General features: G+C 38.2%; 1 protein-coding gene across 1 annotated transcript in view; it reads right to left on the bottom strand.

The window, feature by feature from the left end:
* Positions 1 to 7,626: 7,626 nt before the first annotated feature.
* PSMB1 (proteasome subunit beta 1) overlaps positions 7,627 to 9,328 on the bottom strand; it is a 41,849-nt gene continuing 40,147 nt past the window's right edge. The window contains exon 7 of the mRNA XM_025381597.1: positions 7,627 to 7,656. The gene's annotated coding sequence lies outside the window, so the exon portion shown is untranslated. The remainder of the gene's footprint in view (positions 7,657 to 9,328) is intronic.

Below are 9,328 nucleotides of genomic sequence, written 5' to 3'. Positions count from 1 at the left end.
GGGGGAATAGCTAGATAAGTTTGTGCAGTGGCTACCGGAATGGCCCAGACCTGTGCAGACGATAAGTTGGATGATGGTTACTGAAGACGAGAAGATGTGGTTGGGTCTGAGATATGTATGGTAGGTAGAACTGACAAGATCTATGGTGGAGTAGATATAAGGAATGAAAGGACAGCAGTTCAGGTCTATAGTGTGAGCAACTGATGAAAGGGTACAGGAGGAAGACTCCCGGATGAACAGATTGTAGGAGCAGCTAGATGCCAACATTCACTTTGGGACATGTTTCTATTGGAGAATCTCAATAGTGATGTTACAGTCATTGAATATTTTAGTCTGGGACTGAAAGGATAGGTTTAGTCTAGAAATATAAATTTAGCATATAGATGGCATGTAGTGCCACGGGGCTGGTTGAAAAGCTTAGGGAGAGAGTGGAAGGAGAAAAGAAGCCTTGAGAAATGCCCACAACTACAAGTTGGATAGAGAAAAAGAAAGTGTACAGAAAACTGAGAAGCAGCTAAGGAAACAGGAGAAAACCTCAGAGTATGTGGCATCACCAAAGCTAAGAGAACAGACTGTTTCAATCAAGAGAATTATCATGCTATTTGGCCACAAGGAGATCACTGGTATCTTGACAAGATCACTTTAGTGTAGTGGGGACAAAAGCCAGATCAGAAAGCAGGAAAGGATGGAAAGAAGTGGGATCAGCATCTATAGACAACATTTTTGAGAGGTTTGACTATGAAAAGAATCAGCCAGAGGGTACAATAGCTAGAGGGTAAGTAGGGAACAAGGGAGGCTCTCTTATTTCTTTATAATGGGAGGTAATAAGGCATATTAGTTACTGGTGATGATTAAATACTAATGAAAGATCAATAGCACACAACAGAAAAGAAAAGAAAGAAGTTCTAGACAATGATCCCATGAGAGAAATGGGATCAAAATCTCCTGTGAAGGGTTTGATGTTTGTTAATAGGGGAGACCTTCTCCAGTTTTATGTGGATGGAATAAAGAGCAAAAGGTGCAGGTAGAATTACAGATGTGGGAGCTGGAATATGAAGGAGGTCTATTACGATAGCAGAACTTGTTTCAGGAGAGTATCAAGATATATGGACAGTACTTAAGTGAAAGATGAAAAGAGAGGCAGGGGTTGTATTATACAGGGCCTTACCTGCCATGGTAAGGAGTGTTTTAGGTGCTAGGAAGCTTTTTAAAACCCAATGAAGGTACAATAATAAGAAAACAAATGACCCATTATAAAAATGATTTAAAATATAATTAGTCATTAGGGAAATACAAATTGAAACCACAATGTAATATTACTGTACACCTAGCAAAATGGCTTTAATAAAGCTCTGACAATGTCACATGTTGATGAGAGTGAAACAAGGACTAACACTGGCAGAGATGTCAATTATTTTATGACAAATATTTTAGATCAACCATCATAGAAATAATTCAGGCCAGGTGCAGTAGCTCACAGCTGTAATCTCAGCACTTTGGAAGGCCAAGGCGGGCAGATCTCTTGGGGTCAGGAGTTTGACACCAGCCTGGCCAACATGGTGAAACCCTGTCTCTACTAAAAATACAAAAATTAGCCAGGCATAGTGGCGTGTGCTACTCGGGAGGCTGAGACAGGAGAATCACTTGAACCTGGGAGGTGGAGATTGCAGTGAGCCGAGATCGTGACACTGCACTCCAGCCTGGGTGACTGGGCAAGACTCTGTCTCAAAAAAAATAAATAAATAAAATAAAAGTAAATAAAAATGCTTCAACAAGGCCGGGCGCGGTGGCTCAAGCCTGTAATCCCAGCACTTTGGGAGGCCGAGACGGGCGGATCACGAGGTCAGGAGATCGAGACCATCCTGGCTAACCTGGTGAAACCCCGTCTCTACCAAAAAATACAAAAAACTAGCCGGGCGAGGTGGCGGCGCCTGTAGTCCCAGCTACTCGGGAGGCTGAGGCAGGAGAATGGCGTGAACCCGGGAGGCGGAGCTTGCAGTGAGCTGAGATCCGGCCACTGCACTCCAGCCTGGGCGGCAGAGCAAGACTCCGTCTCACCAAAAAAAAAAAAAAAAAAAAAAAAAAATTCAACAAGCAATACAAAAACACTCGAAATATATTAGAAAAATAGAAAGTTCCAGCAAATAATTAGAGGGTATTAAGAATAATTGAATGGAAATTTTAGAACTGAGACATGCAATAACAGAAATGTTTTTAAAACTCAGTAGATGGACTCAACAGCAGAATGGAGGGGACAGAGGAAAGAACTGGTGAACAGGAAAATAAAATAAAATAAAATAAGAAATTACCTAATCTGAACAGCAGAAATAAATAAACAGAGCCTCGAAGACCTATAGGATCACAATCAAAGGTCTAACATTTATGTTATTGGAGTCCCAGAGAGAGGAGAAAGAGGGCATGACTTAAAAAGTAGTCAAATAAATAGTGGATGAATATTTTCTAAATCTGGCAAAAGACATAAATCTACAGATTCAAAATGTTGAGTTAACTCCAAATAGGATAAACCTAAAGAAATCCTTGCCAAAGCATGATATGACTAAACTTTTGAAAACTAAAGACAAAGAAAAAATACTGAAAGCAATGAGAGAAATGACATCTACCTAGAACGGAAAACAATTGAATGATACGGAATTTCTCATCAGAAACCAGGGAGCCGGAAGGAAGTAACAGTATTTTTCATGTGCTCAGAGAAAAGAATTGTCAACCCAGCATTATTTATCCAGAGAAAATACAAAGGTGAATGAAGGGGACTTGAAGATACTTTCACATGAAAGAACAGTAAGAGGATTTGTTGCCAGCGGACGTCCTCTAAAATAATGGCTGAGGGAAGTTTTCTAAACAGATAAGAAGTAATAAAAGAAAGAATCTTGGATTATGTCAACCTAAAGGAAAAAACTGAGGCAAAATTAATATAAGTAGGGAGTTTATCTGGGCTGAAGCTGAGGACTGAAGCCCAGGAGACACATGCAATTTGCCCTGACACATGCTCCAATTAACAGTAGCTACAAGTGGTTTGTAAAAGGAAAAAAGAAGTGCTGTCCTTAAGTTGTTTACCAAGAATTTACTTTGCTTTATTAAAATAACAAAAGTGATCAGTTGGCTATACATTTTTCTTTGTATCACAAATTCCAGGAACATGAAGATTATGGATGAGAGTTACATTGTGCAACTTGTGGTAACATTTCAGGTAATTTATCAGTTAGCCTGGAAACTAGAAGAAAGGAAAAAGAATCAAAATGCCTTTTAAAAATTGCACCCAGGTATGGCTGCAGGGGACATGACTGGAGTTTCATGCTCATGTCTCTCTGGGTCTGATATATTTTCCATATCAGGCCAGGCATGGTGTCTCATGCCTATAATTCTAGCACTTTCGGAGGCTGAGGTGGGAGGGTCACTTGAGAGTGGGAGTTCAAGACCACCCTGGGCAACACAGTAAGATCAAGATCCTGTCTCCACGAAAGAAAGAAGAGAAAAGAAAAGAAGGAAAGATTGATTTAAAAATTAGTTGACATGACGGTACATGCCTGTAGTCCTGGTTACTCCGGAGGCTGGGGCAGGAGGACCACTTGGGCCCATGAGTTTAAGGCTGTATAAGTTATGACCATGCCACTGTACTCCACTACAGTGTGGGTGACAGAGTAAGGCCCTGTCTCTCACAAAAAAAAAAAAAAAAAATTCATATCTCACATTGCTCAGACTGCTCTGAGACATGTTCTCAATCATTAGGAAGAAAAAAAGAACAAGGAAAATAGTAAAAATATAGATAAATATGATACATTTTCCTTCTCCTCTTGAATATTCTAAATTATGTTTGTTGTTGAAGCAAAAATTATAACCCTAACTGATGTGGTTGTAAATACACACAGAGGAAATATTTAAGACAATTACATTAAACATATTATTATTAAATATTTATGATTACTAAATTATAAATGAGGAGGGTGAGGTGACATAAAGGAGGTCACCTTTTTTCCTACTTTTCATGGGAGCTGGTAAAATGCTGACACAGATAGACTGTGTTATGTGTAATAAGCAGAAAAGCTACACCAAGAGATAAACAGTGCAATACATAAATCAAAGTGGAACTGTAAAACAAAAATATTCAAGAAATGTATAGGAAGGTAGGGATAACAGAAAAACAAAACACAGAGAGAAATAGCAGAAAATTTTAAAAACGATGGCAACTTCAGACCTAATGTATCAACAATTTCATTAAATGTAAATGGTCTAAATAAACCAGTTAAAAGGAAGAGATTGGCAGAGTGAATTAAAGCATGACCCAAATAAACACTTTTTATAAGAAACTCACTTCAAATACAATGATATAGGCAGATTGAAAGTAAAAGGATGCTTGTGCTTGCCATTGGTGGACCTGTAGGCAGACCTGTCCAGTCCAGCCCTGCCCATTGTGGCCCCCATTCACTCCCTAGGGCTGAGCAGGGACTCAGACCACTGTGTAATCCAGAGTCACCCCATTGCCTGAGGCAATGGTGAGCTTCGGCCAGTAAAGAAGGATCAAGTAGGCCGGGCGCCGTGGCTCAAGCCTGTAGTCCCAGCTACTCGGGAGGCTGAGGCAGGAGTATGGCGTAAACCTGGGAGGCAGAGCTTGCAGTGAGCTGAGATCCGGCCACTGCACTCCAGCCTGGGCAACAGAGCGAGACTTCCTCTAAAAAAAAAAAAAAAAAGAAGGATCAAGTACAGACCCAGTCACGTTGGCTGCTGCTGGTTCTTACCTTTAAGTGCCATCTACTGGATTGTAGGTTGAACTGCACAGCCCAATATAAAACCTGAAAGAAGTGCACAGGGCTATAGAAATAAAGCCAAAAGATCCCACCCAGCATTCTCTACAGTTGCACCCCTAGGGAGAGGGGTAAAGGGAAAAGGAAAGAAAAATAATAATAATACTATAGGAAAAGAAAGAAAAAGAAAAGAATCCTGGATGAAAATAATTACAAAAATTAGAAGTGCCAACATCTCCAGATGAGAAGGAACCAGCACAAGAATTATGGCACCATGAAAAATTTGAATATAGTGATTCCACCAAATAATTACACTAGCTCTCCAGCAATGGTCTATAACCAACATGGAAACTCAAAAATGACAAATAAAGAATTCAAAGCATGGATTTCAAGGAAGCTGAATGAAATCTAAGACAAGGTTGAAAATCAACACAAAGAAACTTTCAAAGCAATCCACGAAATGAGGGAAGAGACAAACATCTTCCAAAGGGGGAAATCAATCAGACCTTCTGGAATTGAAAACTCACTTAAGAAATTTTAAAATACAATTGAAAGTCTTATCAATAGACTGGACCAGGCAGAAGAAAGAATTTCAGAGCTTGGAGACTAGTCTTTTGAACTAACCCAGTCATACAAAATAAAGAGAATTTTTAAAGATGAACAACATCTTCAAGAACTATGAGATTATGCAAATAGACCAAACTTATAAATTATTGGCATTCCTGAGAGAGGATAAAAAGTAAATAATCTGGAAAACATATTTGAGTGAATTAGTCAAGAAAATTTCCCTAGGCCGAGGCGGGTGGATCACAAGGTCAGGAGATCGAGACCATCCTGGTTAACACGGTGAAACCCTGGCTCTACTAAAAATACAAAAAATTAGCTGGGTGTGGTGGCAGGCACCTGTAGTCCCAGCTACTGGGAAGGCTGAGGCAGGAGAATGGTGTGAACCCAGGAGGTGGAGCTTGCAGTGAGCCGAGATCACGCCACTGCACTCCAGCCTGGGCGACAGAGTGAGACTCCATCTCAAAAAATAAAAAAAAATAAAAAAAATAAAAAAATTTCCCTATTCTTGCTGGAGAAGTAGATATGCAAATACAAGAAATCCAGAGAACACCTGTGAGAGACCATACAAAACAAATATCACCAAGGCATAGAGTCATGAGACTGTCCAAGGTCAACCCTAAAGAAAAAATCTTGAAGATAGCTGCAGAAAAAAGTTAAATCACATACAACGGGAACACTATCAAGCTAACAGTGGACTTTTCAGCAGAAATCTCACAAGCCAGGAGAGACTGGGGGCCTATTTTCAGGATTCTTAAAGAAAAGGAAGTCCAACCAAGAATTTCATATCCCACCAAACTAAGCTAAAAGAAATAAAATATTTTCCCAACAAGCAAGTGCTAAGAGAATTCATTACCACTAAACCAGACTTACAAGAGATCCTTAAAGGAGGTCTAAACACGAAAGCAATAGAGTGATACTGGCTACCACAATAGCACGCTGAAGTACATAGCCTACGGACCCTACAAAGCAACCACACAATCGAAACTACAAAGCAAGCAGCTAAGAACTTCACAACATGATCAAAACCTCACATATTATATTCGTGTTCAATGTAAATGGTCTAAACACCCCACTCAAAAGGCATAGAGTGGAAAGTTGGATTAAAAAACAAGATCCATCTATCTGCTATCTTCATGAAACCCATCTCACATGTAACAACACCCATAGGATCAAAGCACAGGGTTACAGAAAAATCTACCATGCAAATGGAAAACAAAAAAGATTAGGGATCACTATTCTTATATCAGATAAAGCAGACCTTAAGCCAACAACAGTTAAAAAGAACAAAGAAGGGCCATTACGTAATGATAAAGAGTTCAATTCAACAGGATTCATAAAAGAAGCACTTCTAGACAGCCACACAATAATAGTGGGGGACTTCAATCCCCAACTATCAGCATTAGACAGATCATAGATGCGGATAACTAACCAGGAAATTCTGGACTTAATCACAACACCTGGCCAATTGGGCCTAATAGACATTCACAGAATACACCTACCAACCCACAATATACATTCTTTTCATCTTGCACACCAAACATTCTGCAAGATAAACTATATTCTTGGCCAGAAAGCAAGTCTCAATAAATTCAAAAAAATCAAAATTATACCAACCTTACACTCAGACCACAGTAGAATTAACATAGAAGTCAATAGTGAGAAGACCTCTCAAAGTCACAAAATTGCATGGAAATTAAACAACTTTATCCTGAATGACTCTTGGGTAAACAATGAAATTAAGGCAAACACCAAAAAAGTCTTTGAAATAAATAAAAGCAGAGACACAAAATACTAAAATCTCTGGGAGATTTTAAAAGCAAAAGCAGTGTTAAGAGGAACATTTGCAGTGCTACCTCAAAAAGAAAGATCTCAAATTAACAATTTAACATGACACCTAGAAGAACTACAAAAACAAGAACAAACTAAATCCAACGCTAGCAGAAGAAAATAACTAGAATCAGAGAATAACAGAATGAAATTGAGACTGAAATATCCATACAAAGACTCAACTAAACCAAAAGTTGATTCTTTGGAAGGATAAACAAGATTATAGAGCACTAGCTAGGTTAACAAAGAAAAAAAGAGAGAAGATCCAAATAGACACAAATCAGAAATGACAAAGGCGATGTTATACAACCAATCCCACAGAAATACAAAAGATCCTCTGAGACTATTATGAATATCTCTATGCACACAAGCTAGAAAATCTAGAAAAAAAAAATAGATAAATTCCTGGAAACACAAAATCTCTTAAGATTGAATCAGTGAGAAATTGAAACCCTGAACAGACCAATATTAAGTTCCAAAATTGAATCCATAATTTGAAAATCTATCAAACAAAAAAGCCCCAGACCAAATGGATTCATAGCTGAATTCTACCAGATGTACAAAGGAGAGCTAGTACCAATTCTACTGAAAGCATTCCCAAAAATCGAGGAGGAGGGAATTCTCCCTAACTCATTCTACAAAATTAGCATCGCTCTGATACCAAAACCTGATAAAGACACAACAACAACAAAAGAAAACTGCACGCCAATATCCCTGATGAGCATATGTGCAAAACTTCTCAACAAAATACTAGCAAACTGAATCCAAAAGCACATCAAAAAGTTAATTCATCATGATTAATTAGGCTTTATTCCTGGGAGGCAAGGTTGGTTCAACACACACAAATCAATAAATCTGATTCACCACATAAACAGAATTAGAAACAAAAACCATATGATCATCTCAATAGACACAGAAAAAGTTTTCAATAAAATCCAACATCCCTTCATGATAAAAAAACCCACAAGAAACTAGGTATCAAAGGAACACCCCTCAAAATAACAAGAGCTGTCTATGACAAATCCACAGCTAATGACAGAGTGAATAGCCAAAAAACCAGAACCATTGCCCTCGAGAACTGGAACACGATAAGGATGCTCACTCTCACCACTCCTATTCAGCGTAGTACTGGAAATGCTAGCCAAAGCTGTCAGGCAAGAGAAAAAAATAAAAGGCATACAAATAGGAAAAAAAGAAGTTAAATTATCTCTCTTTGCAGATAATACGTTTCTATACCTAGAAAATCCCAAATACTCCACCAAAAGGCTCCTAGAATTTATAAACAATTTCAGTAAGGTTTTGGAATACAAAGTCAATGTATAAAAATCAGAAGCATTTTTATACACCAATAACATTCAAGCTGAGAACCAAATCGAGAACATAATCTCATTCACAATAGCCACAAAGAAAATAAAATACCTAGGAATACTTCTAACCAGGAGGTGAAAGATCTCTACAAGAAGAACTAAAAAACACTGCTGAAAGGAGTCATAGGTAACACAAATGGAAAAACATTCCATACCCATTGATTGGAAGAATCAATATCATTAATATGGCCATACTGCCCAAAGTAATCTACAGATTCAATGCTATTCCTATCAAATTACCAATGTCATTTTTCAAATAACTAGAAAAAACTATTGTGAGATTCATATGGAACAATAAAAGCCCAAATAGCCAAAGCAATATTAAGCAAGAAGGACAAAGCCAGAGGCATCACATTATCCAACTTCAAACTACACTATAATACTACAGTAGCCAAAATAACTTGGCACTGGCACAAAAACAGACACATAGACTAATGGAACAGAATAGAGAACCCAGAAATAAAGCCACACACCTACAGCCATCTGATCTTCAACAAAGTCAACAAAAATAAGCAATGGGGAAAAGCTCCCTAATCAATAAATGGTGCTGGGTTCACTGTCTAGTCATACACAGAAGAATGAAACTGGACTCCTACCTTTCACCATATACAAAAATTAGTTCATGGTAGATTAAAGATTTAAATGTAAGACCTCAAACTGTTAAGAATCCTAGAAGAAAACCTAGGAAACACCATTCTGGACATTAGCCTTAGGAAAGAACTTGTAATTCTGTCCTCAAAAGCAGTTTCAACAAAAACAAAAATTGACAAGTGGGACATAATTAAAGAGCTTCTGCACAACAAAAGA

The sequence above is a fragment of the Theropithecus gelada genome, chromosome 4 (assembly GCF_003255815.1).
Source record: "Theropithecus gelada isolate Dixy chromosome 4, Tgel_1.0, whole genome shotgun sequence".
In the NCBI taxonomy this organism is placed as follows: domain Eukaryota; kingdom Metazoa; phylum Chordata; class Mammalia; order Primates; family Cercopithecidae; genus Theropithecus; species Theropithecus gelada.
This window is presented reverse-complemented; position numbering and strand designations above follow the sequence as displayed.